Genomic DNA, 16,138 nt, shown 5'->3' on the forward strand with positions numbered 1-16,138 from the left:
TTATAGTTGCTTCCGATGTCCATTAAAAATTCAAACCATCTGGTAAATACTATCATCATGATTCCTGATCTATTTGAAATATGTTATGATTTTTTGGAAGGATACAAAAAAATCGCGATTGTCCAGTGGATGTTATAGAGGGCGCATATATCCATAAACAGTCAAAACCATCCCTTTGTGCTATTATCATGATTTCAGATATGTTCGGAGACATCGCGATGGTTTTGGATGATTTTCACGAAATGGCCATTTTTATGGATGTTTCGGATGCCCCTACAGTGGTCACTAATATCCATGAACAATATAAATCATCCGTTAGGTTATACAATCATAAATGATGATATCATTGGAAAAAATCGTGGTGGTCTAGGATGGTTTTCATGACATGACCTTTTTATACCGATGTTCCTTCCAGAGGTTATTATAGTGGTTGCTTTTTTCCACACCATAGATGCCACTTATGCCCATGAATACATAATGCAAATCACCCGTTATATGGTCTGATATCTTTGGAAAAAATCGCTATGTTCAAGAACGGTGGTCCAAAATATTTTTTATAAAATGATCATTTTATTTACAGCTGTTCCGGATCTCCCGTAGGACATTATAGTGGCTATGTATGTTTGTAAACAATTCAAATACAGGTCGGACTTGATTGGTAGTGCTTCGTGAAGCCCAAGCAGGACAGTTCGGTTTTGCGTCGTCCGATAAATTTGGCTCACGGTTTCGCGCATGTTTTCGTCGCCGGAGATTTTTTTTTCCTGTTTTCAAGCGTCTTGCTGGGTAGTGCTTCGTGAAGCCCAAGCAGGACAGTTCGGTTTTGCGTCGTCCGATAAATTTGGCTCACGGTTTCGCGCATGTTTTCGTCGCCGGAGATTTTTTTTTTCCTGTTTTCAAGCGTCTTGCTGGGTAGTGCTTCGTAAAGCCCAAGCAGGACAATTCAGTTTTGCGTCGTCCGATAAATTTGGCTCACGGTTTCGCGCATGTTTTCGTCGCCGGAGATTTTTTTTTTCCTGTTTCCAAGCGTCCTGCTGGGTAGTGCTTCGTGAAGCCCAAGCAGGACAGTTCGGTTTTGCGGCGTCCGATAGATTTGGCTCACGGTTTCGCGCGTGTTTTCGGCTCCTAAGATTTTTTTTTCTGTTTTGGAGCGTCTTGCTGGGTAGGTATTTGGAAGGCACAAGCAAGACGGTTTGTTTTCGGGACGCCAAGAAGTTTTGCTGTCAGTATCAGTTTTGTGTTCAGTCGAGGATGGATTACCAACTGGTGAGTTCGTTTCATTCTTGTGATAACACATATTTTCTTGAAAGCGTAACTTTTAAGTAATTTTAAAACAAACTTTGTATGGTTCGTCACTGGAAGTGTCGGCATTATGTTTTTTTCTTTTACAATTTCAATATACATATATTTGTCTCTTTTATACGTTATTAAAAATTATCTTTTGAATTGTTCGACATTGTGAGTGTTGACGTGTTTTTTGAAACTTGTACCATATCGAGACAAAATGCACAGTAGTACTCGTATGTAATTTTCGGGCAAGCTATGTATGGTTCGTCACTGCAAGTGTTGGCATTGTTCCTGTTTCATATAGTTTGGAATGTGTACATGTAATTTTCGGTTTTCGTCATTAATAAAAACATCTTTTGAATAGAGTAGTGTTTGATCCTTCGACCTTGACACTTGCTCCTGCTGGGGCGGGTGATGAGGGCAGGATCAAACTTGTCGCGCGTCGTTCGCTCAGAGAAATGAAAAAGCGCCGCGGATCGCTAGTAGTGTTTGATCTATTGATCGCGTCGCTTGCTCTTGCGTGGGCGAGTGACGAACACTTGTTCGGCGTTTAATGCGATTATCGAATTATTTCGCGAATCCGGTTAGGCGTGATTATATCATGGCTCGCATCACCAAACATTGGTGACTCCCAGATCTTTACCTTATCCCACTAACCCAATATCCTCTCCATGACAACCGTGGAGATGCAGAGGTGATCTCGGTCTCTAGTAACAACGGTAGTCACACTAACATTCCTTCCCTTCCCCGATGACCGTAAGGACGTGGCCGGCGCCGTTATTGACTTTTAAATTTGAGCTCTCGATTTGTGCACATTGAAGAATGGTAAGCTAATCCCAAGCCCCATTCATTAATTCCCTGTGCAACTTCGATTGTTCTGGTCAATCACGGAGTAGCAACTACGAATTGTACGGTCATCTATGCTTATGCTTATGCTTATGCTTAATTCAAATACAGGTCGGACTTGATTATCCGGAGTATCGATTTTTTTCACTCCGGATAATCGAATCCTCCGGATAATCGAAACACTAAGAAAAAAATTGAAATCTTCGATAAAAGAACATAAATATTATCATTTTTGTTGTTTTATTTATATGATGCGGTGGCGTAGTCAGAATTTATTTCTGGGAAAAGAAGGGATCTTTACAAGAAAAACATTTTTTTACCAGCATACACAAAAACCACTTTTTCAAACCCCCTGTTCTTAAATACGTTCAAAACTGCAAAACCATTCATGTTGTATATTGCAATACCAAATTATCTCAGATGTATGCATAAACATTAAAAAACAGGAACATCAAAAATCAAATTCCGGATAATCGAATCCCAAATAATCGAGTTCCCGGATAATCGAGTCTCCGGATAATCGAGTCCGACCTGTAATTCATTATTAGTTAATAATTCGAATATCTCTAAAAAATCGATCAATTTTTACAAAATGGTCATTTTTACGGATGTTCCGGAGCCCATCAAAGCCACAACTTATCTATATTTACGATTTAAATTATGAACATAACGGATTTCCCGGAGGGCATTATAGTGGCCATCTATGTTCATGAACTATTCAAGTCATCTGTTATGATCTACAATTATGACCTTTGGAAAAATAAAACGCGGTTTGCGGTTTCTCAAAATAACCATATTCACGGATGTTCCGGATCATTTGGAGGCTATCATAGTGGTCACTTATCCACTTGACCAATTCAAATATTCGTTTGAGTTCTATAACTATGAATTCAGATATTATTGGAAAAATACGCGTTGGTCTAGAATGATTTTCACGAGATGACCATATTTACGGATGTTCCGGATCTTCTGGAGGTCATTATAATGGCCACTTATGTCCAGGAATAATCAAAACCATTCGTTATGTTCTAAATTTATAAATTCTGATACGTTTGGAAAAAATCGAGGTTTTCTAATACAGGTCGGACTTGATTATCCGGAATATCTATTTTTTTTTCACTTCGGATAACCAAATCCTCAGAAAAATCGAATCACTAGAAAAAAAGATATTATATCAAGGAATATTAGAGGTCTTGAGATGAAAAATTAATTTTTGACCGGCATACACAAAAAAAAACCTTTTTTCCAACCCCCTTTTCTTACCTACGTCCAAAACGGCTAAAGCTAAATCATTCATATTGTTTATTGCAATACCTAATTATCGCAAAATTATGCACTAAAACTGAATAAAACAAGAATATTAAAAATATATTCCGGATAATCGAGTCCAAAATTCCGGATAATCGAGTCACCGGATAATCGGGTCTCTGGATAATCTAGTCCGACCTGTATTATTTTCAAGAAATTACCATTTTTGCGGATGTTCCGGATCTCCCGGAGGCCGTTATAGTGGTCACTTATGTCCATGAACAATCCAAATTATCCATTCTTTTCTATAATTATCAATTCTGATATCATTGGACAAAATCGCGATGGTCTAGAATAATTTTCACGAAATGACCTTTTGAACAATATAAATCATCCGTTAGGTTATACAATTATAAATGATGATATCATTGGAACAAATCGTGGTAGTCTAAGATATTTTTCACGACATGACCTTTTTGAACGGATGTTTCGGAATTTCCGGAGGTCATTATAGTGGCCTCTTTTTTCCATAAATAATCTACTAAATCATCCATTTTGTTCTATTATTATCAGTTCTGATATCGATAAAAAAAAACTTTGAAGTTTAGGATGATTTTCACGAAATGACCATTTTTACGGATTATCCGGATCTTCCGGATGCTACTATAGTGACCACTTATGTCCATGAATGATCCAAATCATCTATTATGTTCTATATTCTGATATAATTGGAAAAAATCGCGCTGGTCTAGGATGGTTTTCACGAAATGAAAATATTTACGAATGTTTCGGATCTTCCGGAGGCCTCTCTGGTGTCCACTTATGTCCATGACAAACATATATCATTCGTTATGTTTTGCAATTATAATACCATTACGATACCATTGGAAAAAATCCCGGTGGTCTAGGATAGTTTTCACGAAACAACCATTTTCACGGATGTTCCGGATCTTTCGGAGGCTATTATAGTGGCCACCTATGTCCATGAACAGTCCAAATCATCCATTATATTATATAATTATCAATTCGGATATCATTGGGAAAAGTCCCGGTGGTCTAGGATAGTTTTCACGAAATGACCATTTTTACGAATGTTTCGGATCTTCCGGAGGCCATTATATTGGCCACATATGTCCATGAAATATCAAAATTTCAACTTTTTTGACCCCCTCCCCCCCCTTTATCACGTTTTTAATGAGTCCTCCGAATTGTTTGTAAGGCTTGTCACATTAGGCTTGACCCCCTCCCACCCCTCAGAGCGTGACGTAATTTGTGCATGACCCCATGTTCCGGATCTTCTGGATGCCATTATAGTGGCCACACATGTCCATGAACAGTCCAAATTATCCATTATATTCCATAATTATCAATTCTGATATCATTGGAAAAAATCTCGGTGGTCTAGGATAGTTTTCACGAAATTACCATTTTTGCGGATGTTTCGGATCTTCCGGATGCCATTATAGTGGCCACATATGTCCATGAATAGTCCAAATCATCCATTATATTTCATAATTATCAATTCTGATACCATTGGAAAAAATCCCGGTGGTCTAGGATAGTTTTCACGAAATGGCCATTTTTACGGATGTTCCGGATCTTCCGGATGCCATTATAGTGGCCACACATGTCCATGAACAGTCCAAATCATATATTGTATTCTATAATTATCAATTCTGATATCATTGGAAAAAATCCCGGTGGTCTAGGATAGTTTTCACGAAATGACCATTTTTACGGATGTTCCGGATCTTCCGGAGGCCTCTCTGGTGACCACTTATGTCCATGACAAACATATATCATTCGTTATGTTTTGTAATTATAAATTACGATACCATTGGAAAAAATTGCGTTGGTCTAGGATGATTTTCATGAGATGACCATTTTTACGGATGTTCCGGATCTTCCGGAGGCCATTAAAGTGGCCACACATGTCCATGAACAGTCCAAATTATCCATTATATTCCATAATTATCAATTTTGATATCATTGGAAATAATCTCGGTGGTCTAGGATAGTTTTCACGAAATTACCATTTTTACGGATGTTCCGGATCTTCCGGATGCCATTATAGTGGCCACATATGTCCATGAATAGTCCAAATCATCCATTATATTTCATAATTATCAATTTTGATACCATTGGAAAAAATCCCAGTGGTCTAGGATAGTTTTCACGAAATGACCATTTTTACGGATGTTCCGGATCTTCCGGATGCCATTATAGTGGCCACACATGTCCATGAACAGTCCAAATCATCCATTATATTTCATAACTATCAATTCTGATATCACTGGAAAAAATCCCGTTCGACTAGGATAGTTTTCACGAAATGTCCATTTTTACGGATGTTCCAGATCTTCCGGAGGCCGTTAAAGTGGCCACTCATGTCGATAAGCAATTCCAATCATCTATTACGTTCTTTGTCAATGAATTCTGATGAATTGGCAAAAAAACCGCAGCTGTCTAGGATGACTTTCACGAATTGACCATTTTCACGAATATTCCGGATTTTCCGGAGAACCAGGTTACTTACCATCGGAGCCAAGTTATTCCCGAGATGTCTGTAACCATCTCCTCACTGAACGGCACCTCTCTGATAAGATTTAGGTAACTGAGCGACGAATCCATTTAAGAACCAGAGCTATTTGTTCAGTTCAGCGAAAAAAAACTGGAAAAAACACAGACATATTTGCATCTCCCAAAAACGGGGAGGGTTTTGGCGGGGCGGCACCAACGCTGAAAGTTAGTACAACTATTCCCCTTCACTAAAAGCCAAAAATCTCGAAAATCGGTTGGAGCATTGCCGAGAACGAGCATTTTGAAAATTTTAGGTTCGTCCCGGCACTTTGCGGGTTAAGCTTCGGCTTGTAAGAACAAAAATAAATTAATATATTAAAAGTTCACCTAAGGGCGTACATCATGTTAAATTGCTTATCTTAAATGTTTCATGAAACTGCGTTAATAATCAATCAAAGCATTCAGTATGTTAGAAATCAATCGTAGAATGCTTTGGTAATGTCACACGGAAAAAATCCGTTCTCGCATCCTTGAACAGCAGACAAGAATGCGAGAACAAGCAAAAATACACCGTGAACTAGATCATGTTTAGATAAATGTGTTGCCTGGTTCCGAGAACGTTCATGCTAACGCGACGATAGTTAACGTTCACATTTTCCGGAAATCTTTTTTATCGTGCAGTGTGTACCTTTAGGAATTTCAAAAAAATACAAATGTTATACAGTCGCCTCTCCACATCTCGATATCGAAGGGACCATCGAGATGGGGAGAGATCGAGACATAGAACAAATTTTTGATGAATACTAGATTGAAAAACACTCCGTTGCCGAGAAAGTAATAAACAAACAGACGTCATTTTGCGCTCTTAATTTGTTTTGAATCCCAAAACTTTGGTCTAGCAACCTTTGATATAGATCATATCGTCATACGGAGAGAAAATTGAGAACAAAGAGTCAACAGAAACACATCGAGATATGGAGATATCGAGATAAGGAGGATATCGAGATATGGAGAGTGAAAATGTATGCAGACTGAAGGGACTTATGAAACCATCGACACATGGAGAGATATCGAGATGTAGAACATCGAGATGTGGAGAGTCGACTGTATCACAAAAATTGTAACGAAAAAGGCTGAAAACACCCAAAGTTCCACAATTCTACAGTAGGATTTTGTAAAGAATAGAGATCAAATTAGAAGATGCTCAGCAAATTTAAGTGTACACTTGCAAATTAAATCACATCTTGGTCATTCTACGTCTACCTAGTTTCCGTTTACGTTGGTCTCGTGTCTAGTAGAGGTTGTTGAACCGGGTACACGGGATATATTGCACCTTGTAGCATGTGATATAGGAATTGCAGCTATTTAATTTTGTGATCTCCATTAAATATCATCGCCAGGTATTCCCATAGCATTGGTCTCTCAAATTATGCACATATGAAGACCATGGACATCTCATTTATTGCTGTTTCTTAGGTTTGATTCAGGTTATTTGAACGAATAATGATTGCATACTTAACCATCAGTTTTAAAAATTACCCTTGTCGACAAAAAACAATTTTGAGTTCAAACAACAAATGTTGGATGACTGTTTGACGTTTACGGTGGATAACTAGATTGTATTTCTTTGATTTGACATTGCATAGAAGCGGAAGAGGAATATTTCATTAGACTGATGCAAATTTTGAAGTTTTTGCTCCCCTATGCTTAAACGATGTCAACTATGATGAAAATGATCCTCCCAAAATTTGAAATGATTCGGAATAAATTTGGTTGTGCACACGCTATTTATAATTTATATGGAAATTACTATGGAAAAGGCGAACTTTTTGTGTTCAATCCTCTAACTGCTCGTCATAATAATCTATGGAAAAGTGAACACACTTATCTCATGTGAATTCTTCCCAGCTACAACTTTGCCGAAGACCACATTTTGATTGGATGTCTGGATAATTTGTTATTCTTGATTCCAAAGTTCAAACCACGATTAGATGATCATTCAATTACATTCAGAGCAACACTGCTTTTTTGCTGTAGAACATAGTAGCCCGGTTTACTTTGATCTATTATTCCCGCCAGGAACACCACTGTTGCCTGCCGAGCAGTTGGTTAAGCATGTAAAATGCAAATCCACTTTATGATGATGAATAACAATTTATCCTGACGTCCAATCAAAAAGCGGTCTTCGGCAAAGTTGTAGCTAGGAGGATTTCACATTAGAAGAATTTGTTCACTTTTCCATAAAATATTATGACGAAGAGATAGAGGGCTGAACACAAAATATTGGCGTATTCCATAGTAACCTCCATATAAACTTCAAATGGCGTGTGCACAGTCAAATTTCTTCCGAATCACTTCAAACTTTGGGAGGATGCTATTTACCATAATTGAAATCGTTTAAGCATAGGGGAGCTAAAACTTCAAAATTTGCATCACTCTAATATTTCATTTGAACTGTTTCATTGCTAAAGCTACGCAGGATTTCATTTTACGCTAGCTTACTAGAAATATTTAATCACCCCCTTCTGACGTTTCTTGCCTACACTATAAATAATTATAGTTCAATCAAAGCAAGCTTTGTGGTGGAGTTTTATTGTTGACTATGTGTATTCTCACATTTGTATTCACAAATCATAAAACGATAACTGTTTTTCATTAACCTAATGCGTTTCGTTTCTTTTTAGGTTAATAAAATTAGTGATCTATTTTATAAATTGAGCAGATTCATGTGATTCGCCGGTAATCACTGTCGATCAAAGAAAGCATGCATATTTCAGATGTCACTCGTCGACCCCCATCGTAATCGAGTCACATGGGGCTCTGCATAAGAATCTTCCTCTCTCTCGTTCCCGTTCCTCCAATCGAGTCATTTTGATCGACTCGACTTATAAAATAGACCCCATCTTAAAGGGCAAACACGAAATTATTGCGACACCAAAAATATCATGCCAATTTTCTTATAATGCTTAGAATCAAACCAAAATTTTAGGGTAGTTTTATACATATATTTACTTCAAAAATCAAAAGAAAAGTTTATCGATAGAGCCTTCAGTGTAAAATTGAAGGCATTTTCGCTTGACGCCCTCTATCAAAGTCTATACAGTGTCATCCGGTACCAGTTTCTCAGTTTTTCTCGTCTTTGACTATCTTCTTGCTCTTCCGAAGTTCCCGCTTCATTATTGCCCAGTACTGCTCCACCGGGCGCAGCTCCGGACAGTTTGTCGGATTCATGTCCTTTGGAACAAAATGGACAGAATTGGCCTCATACAACTCCAGGACACTTTTAGAATAGTGGCATGATGCCAAATCTGGCCAAAATAGCGGAGCTTCGTCGTGCTGCTCCAAAACCGACAAAAGGCGCTTCTTGAGGCACTTAGATTTGTAGATCTCGCCATTTACTGTGCCCTTTGTCACGAAAGGCTCGCTCCTCAGTCCGCAAGAGCAGATGGCTTGCCAAATGAGATATTTAGAGGCGAACTTCGACATTTTCTGCTTCTTAAATTTGTCGTCCACATCGAACTTGCTCTTGCCGGTGAAAAACTCCACCCCGGAATTTGCTTAAAATTGGCTTTTATATACGTTTCGTCGACCATCACACAGCAGCCATATTTTGTCAGCATCATCTCGTAGAGCTTCCGTGCCCGAGTTTAGCCGTCGATTGTTGCCACTCATCGCGGTTTGGGATGTTCTGTACCTTGTATGTATGTACTCCAGCTCTCTTCTTTGCATTCTGGACGTAGCTCTGCGACATGACGATATTTTTAGCCAAATCACGGCTTGAGACGTTGGAATTTGCTACAATCATCCGCTTCATCTTTCCCTCCGTCTTTTTGTTCTCCGGTCCCGGTTTTCTTCCAGCTCCTTTGCCGTGGTCCAACGTCAACCGCTTCAACACTCTGGAGACGGTTTAATGGTGAATGTTCAACATTTTTCCCAACTGCCGGTGCGACAGGTCAGGAAATTCCAGGTGTTTGGAAAGAATTTGTTCTCATGACTCGCGTTGGTTCACTTCCATTTTCATTGAATCGAAAAACATGACTTCGAGTTTGACAGCATGCATGTAAACAGTACACATCAATGAGAAAGTGTGGAAAATTCAGTTGATTTTTACCCAATGGTAGAATGCCCTGTTGAATGTGTCGCAATAATTTCGTGTTTGCCCTTTAAGCAACAGTTTGAACTAGCTAACCTAGGCGTTGGAATGACGTGATGTCGATTTGGAAAAACAATACGGAAGCGCATCATCAGTGGAAGCCGCGTGTACTATAAACTTCAGAAGAAACTGCTGTCAAAAATTATACATCTCGCCGACCGGTGGTTCTATGAACAAGCCCAACATCCCGAGCAGAAGCGAAGTTCTGACCATCAAATCGAGATATTGATTTGATTGACATAAGAGATAAAAGATCTGAAGATAATATCTAAATTTTATTCCTGGAACTTCTAAGCCATATCAAAATTTGATGTTTGCAGATCAAATGAATAGCTCGCTGATATTGGTTAGATCTTACAAAAGCTAAATATGATATGCTAATGATATTCTAGGAGTAAATTTTAGATATCATTTTGAGATCTTTTATCTCTTATATCTATCAAGTTAATATCACTTTTAGATGTCCATATCAAAATTAGCTATTGCTGAGCTTTTTTCACCTGCTCGGGATTGGTTTAAACCTTGCAACTTGTGTTGTATCGCGAACACGCTTCATCTCCAAACCAATGTATCCAGTACATGTGTACTTTGGTTCAAACTTTGGTGCAAATAATGACACAAAGCAGGCAGACCGCAAGGACTATTTAAATCTACGTGGATAAATTTCTACAATCATACATGGAATTTTTTGGTAAAAATCGCAAGACCCTTGACTCAAAGGCCTTGAGGCTTGAAAACATGCATACAACGAAGAATTCAACTAAATCATACAACAAGATTTGATCATAGTAACACGATAAGTAGAAATTGATAAGCGTTGATCTCAAATGTTTTGTGCCTGTCTGTTTTGTGCTATCGTTCTCAACCTCGGAAGCAATCGAGGATTTGTGTCAAAATTTGAACTGTGGCGGCAGCCGAGGTATAAATGAACCTGCCTTCAAACCAGTGTTCGAACCGATGTTCACTTTACACATGATCGGGTTTAGAACAGAGTACAAGGAGAGTACAAAACCGCCTGAACCAAAGTGTTCGATGTTCGTTTGAGAAGACTGATTGGCATAGTACAGGAAAATGATGTTTGGTGGTGGAGAATGGACCATGAACTCATCAGATCGCCGTAGTGCTAGTATTCAGAAGATTTCCAAAGCCAGAAGGATGTACTGGGCAGGGCAAGTTGCTAAACTAACGAATAGAAACCCAGCAAAGTTGATCACCACGATGGTGAGCTGGATGAAACCTCCCTTGAGAACTGCCAGAGTACAGTGAAAGTAGCCATCAACAATGCAGCTGAAAGCAACGTCGGGTACGTGAGACGGAGTCGACGGAACGGTTGGTTCGACAAGGAATGTAGCCAGATCCTGGAGGAGAGGAATGCAGCTCGTGCGGTCATGCTGGAACAGACGGAAACTGCAACAGCAGACCCGTATCTTTCAAAAGAAATAGAGTAAGGTGGGGCAAAAGTTCGACCTTAGTGGTATAATCAAAGTTTCCAGGAAAACAATAGCAGTTAAAACAAAACAAATACCATACAGTGAACCTTCAACATGTTGGCTATAATTTTGCTGAACAAACTTGTGTCAAAATATTTCCTCATTTTTAGTTGTAAGTTTCAAAATTGATTGTCTTATTCGAACTTTTGCCCCACCGGTGGGGCAAGAGTTCGAATCTAGTGTGGGGCAAAAGTTCGCTGGCTAAAACACAAAATATAGATCCTTTTATGACAGGCATACCTTACACCAGCCGTAAACTTAAGTTTAACGAAAAATAAACACTAAATTTTCATCAAAAAATTGCCCAAAACCGAGTTAATTGTAATATACTCAAACTAGCAGTTTTTCGCAAAACTAAGTGGAAATGTAAAATTTTGGTGACAATTTTCACACGATCAGACAAATTTAACTAAATTTGAAGATAATATGTGGATTTTAGGCGATTTGAAAATTTTTCCGTGACTTTATACATGGGTCGAACTTTTGCCCCGCTGATTCGAACTTTTGCCCCACTATGGGCCAAAAATTGTCTTCAAGCATTTATGCAAAAACTAATACACCTCAAAGCAACCTTATGATAGGCCTAGAAACGCCCTTACATAAAATATTGAAAAAGATTTTATCTTCAATTGGTTCCATGCAACGTAAGTTTGACCAAAAATTACAATATTCACGTCGAAAAACAACAAATAGCCATAACTTTTCCAAATCTCAATCGATTTTTATGATATTTGGAGTAAAAGTTTCTTACTTGAATAGCATTCGAACCACCATGACATTTATAAGATTTGTTTTGAATTGAGCTAGAAATCTTAAAAAGAAACTCTTACCCCACTCGAACTTTTGCCCCACTTTACTCTAACGTCGCATGGTGGAGACGGATGGAGATATGGAATAGCTGTGCCGATCTTAAGAAAAGCAGATGTTCTATCAGAAGCTCAACGCATCCCGCAACGGCAAGGGAAAAGGATGGGAGCATATTGACGGACGAGCGTGAGGTGATCGAAAGGTGGAAGCAGCACTTCACCGAACGCCTGAAGGGCGTGGAGAGCGCATGCAATGAAAATCGAGACAACGGAGGAAATGCCTTCGTCAGTACTGCGGAGGATGGAAACTAACCAGCCCCCACTTTGAGGGAGATTAAGGGTGCCATTCACCAGTTCAAAAACAATAAAGCTGCTGGTAAGAATGGTATCGGAGCTGATCTTATAAGTATGGATTGGAGAGGTTGGCCATTTGTCTGCAACGGCTGATAGGCATTATCTGGAAAACAAAACAGCAACAGGAAGACTGGAAGGAAGGGGTACGGAAAACCCTCCAAAAATGTGATGAATACCAGGTCCCAAAAGATAACGTTTTCATCGATTTCAAGGCGGCATACGATAGTATCGACCGCGTAGAGCTTATGGTAAATCCATTGGCGTAGGAACATCCAGAATCATCCAGACCCCCCACCCCCCCCCCAGAATTTTTATAGATAAAAAAAAAACAACAAATTAACACGTAGCAGAATCTTCTGAATCAATGTAACTACTGAAGAGATTTATGTCAATAACAAGAGTCATGGTTATTGACAAAAATCTTTTCAGTAGTTACGTTATCTTATGTTGAACAACTGAAGTGAGGAAACCTCGCTTGTCTCACATAGCAGTAGCGTGGTGGTTCTGACTTCCGTGAATCGCGCAACAACCGATAGCTTAACCATTGCTGTCGATCGAATGATTACTGTAAGAAATAACTTTTTGTTGTATGCGATAAGCGCAATTTTTCGACAATTAAAGCGTGAATATCCTGGAAATTCAATTCCCAAAATTCGTTCCAAATCCAATTCAAACTGTTTCAGCATAAAGCAGCATGTTCCCTGCATTCTGATTTATTATGTTTTTGAAGGATACCCTGCTCGAGATGTCCGGTAATGAGAATTCACTAAAGAAATCCATACATTAACTCCAACTCGTATAGTGTCCGAAAAAAATAATTGAAAAATATAGACAGAATTTCTAAGGGAATTTCTAAGACAATACTAAGCGAAAATTCTTGTTGAAAATTAAGACATAACTTTCATGGAATTTTGGCGTGTCAAAGTTTTCTTTAGATGATGTGAAAAGATGTAACACAATTGTCGCTTAAACTATGTTTTTTCCAAGAAAACTTATTACTTCATAAATTTTAATTTGATTAATTTCCAACAGATTTGTAGATTTTTTTAAATAACTTCGATTTTCTTTACGGAATTTTAGTATAATCAAATCCCTCAAGGAATATTGAAGGGTGGCTTCAGAACTTTTGAAAATGTCTTGTAAATAAATCAAATAATATTGTGGGACTTGTTCATATTTTCATAGTGAATTTCTCCTTGTTGACATTCATTCCTTACCGAGCAGAAGAAAATAATTACTGAATACCAAACTGAGGTATTCCATACCATATAATTTTCAATACCGTAAAATGGGGTAACTTTGATAGTTTTTTCGAAGAAAACTTGAATATTTATGCTTGCTGTTTCAAAGAATAATAATTTATATTTTTAAAACAAGTACTGGCATCCTGGCTATCGATTGCAGTCGATACATTTCCAAACGATTCATTATGAATGGATATATAATTTTTCATATAATCGAAAGTTGGTTTTCTGTTTTGGGGTAACTTTGATAATGGAGTATGAATCGAACAAAATTGAACGAATAACGAACATTTGTAGGGCATTGCATACCTCTAGGCGTTTAACGTTATATGGAAATTTCTGACTTAGATTACAGAAATGGTCCCAGTTTGTGAAAATGCTATTCGCTAAGAGATTTGAGACCGTATTCAAGTTCTATGATAACTGGGCTGTCAAAGATAAGTGGCCAACTATTCAAAACTACATCAAATAGTGATCGTAGAACAGATTGTTTGCAAGCGTTTCGAAAATGCTAAAATTGTGTCAATTTTTAATATTCATATAAAAAGCCTCAAATGCACTTGATTCCAATGAAAATAGCTTTGACATGAAGTGTCATACTAATACTCTTTACTTTTGTATTCGTTTTGCTTAACTGATTAACAGAAACTTCATTATTTCGTTTAATATGTTGTGGGTCTCGCACTATCAAAGTTACCCGCATTATCAAAGTTACCCCGTTTTACGGTACTTACAACCTGAATGAGGTATGAATGAGCCCTGCATAAGAGGTAAAATACCTCAAATAATACCTACTGCATATTCTACAAATGCCAAGCTGATAATTAGATCAGGTATTGTAATACCTACATAATACTTGATGGATTTTCATAAAAAAGTGATTTTTTTGAATAATAGTTATTTCAATAATAGCAGTCCTCAATACCTTTCCAATACCAAAATGAAGTATTTATAATTGTTTGAAACATTTTTTTTTAAATACCTTTATAATACCAAAACGAGGTATTGAAAACTAAACAACACCTAATTATGGTATGATACCAAAATATGGTATGCATAAGTTATTGCAAGTTTTTCTTTCCTCCTCGGGTTGTTTGTCTATTTTTCATTAGCAAATTGATTTCGGAATATGTTCCCGGATTTACCTGAAAAATGTTACTAAATCTTTCACAAGTTCAGTTTTTTCTCGCAATTCCTCAAAAAGTTGATTCTGTCAAATCTAATACTGAGATATTCTGCTGATTGTTCTACTAGAAATTCGTTTGCGAATCCCTTTAAATATTTTTTCCATAAATTTTATTACAAATTTATTATTTAAATAAGAACTGCAATAGTATAATAGTTATTTCTTTGCAAAACCGGAGGTAGCAATTTTAAAAGATTTATATCTTACGCTGCTGGACAATAAAAACAAACAAACAAACAAATTGTTCCACAAAGTTCATAAAAGACCCTTCAAAAAAGTTTGTTTTGAAATTCTGAACGTAGGAAAAATTTTACATCAATATGTTCATCAGAGTATCATAAAACTTCGGAATTGATACAAAATTTCATCTAAGGTTTAAGTTACAAATGCTTTTAGTAAAAACACCAATAATTTTCTATTATAAGAGACGAGGAAAAAAAAACAAGATTTTTTGTAGTAAATCCAACAAGGACAACCTAACTTTTCTATGCGGTACATTGTCAATTCTTAAATTTTACGACAGGAATTCTGTATTTTTTTACCGAATAATGTTTATTCAAAAGATTACCAACAAAGTACTTTCAAACCTTTTTTTGTATGTGTTTCTCTAGAAATCTGATATGGAGTGATTTGTAGGGGAATATGTAGAGCAATCCCTAAAAATATTGTGATATTTCCGGAGTAGTTTTTGAACCAAAAAATTGAGAAAGGATATTTTTTATTTAAATTTTATTCATGAAAAAATCCTGAGATTCCCATTACCAAAAAAATTATAGTTAATTCTAGAACCTGGAATAATATTTGGTGAAATTTCTAGAGAAATTTTTAAAAAGTTCAAGAATAAATTGCAAAATATTAGTAAATCTGATGAAAAATTTCTTCAAAAAATCCGAAAAGCATCGTTAGTGCGGTTTAAACAAAAAAAAAATCTGGAAAATATTCAGATGAATGTTTGGTGAATTTTTCGGAAGAATCTTAGGGAATCTAAAAAAATATCTGTGAAAATA

The sequence above is a fragment of the Aedes aegypti genome, chromosome 2 (assembly GCF_002204515.2).
Source record: "Aedes aegypti strain LVP_AGWG chromosome 2, AaegL5.0 Primary Assembly, whole genome shotgun sequence".
Classification (NCBI taxonomy): domain Eukaryota; kingdom Metazoa; phylum Arthropoda; class Insecta; order Diptera; family Culicidae; genus Aedes; species Aedes aegypti.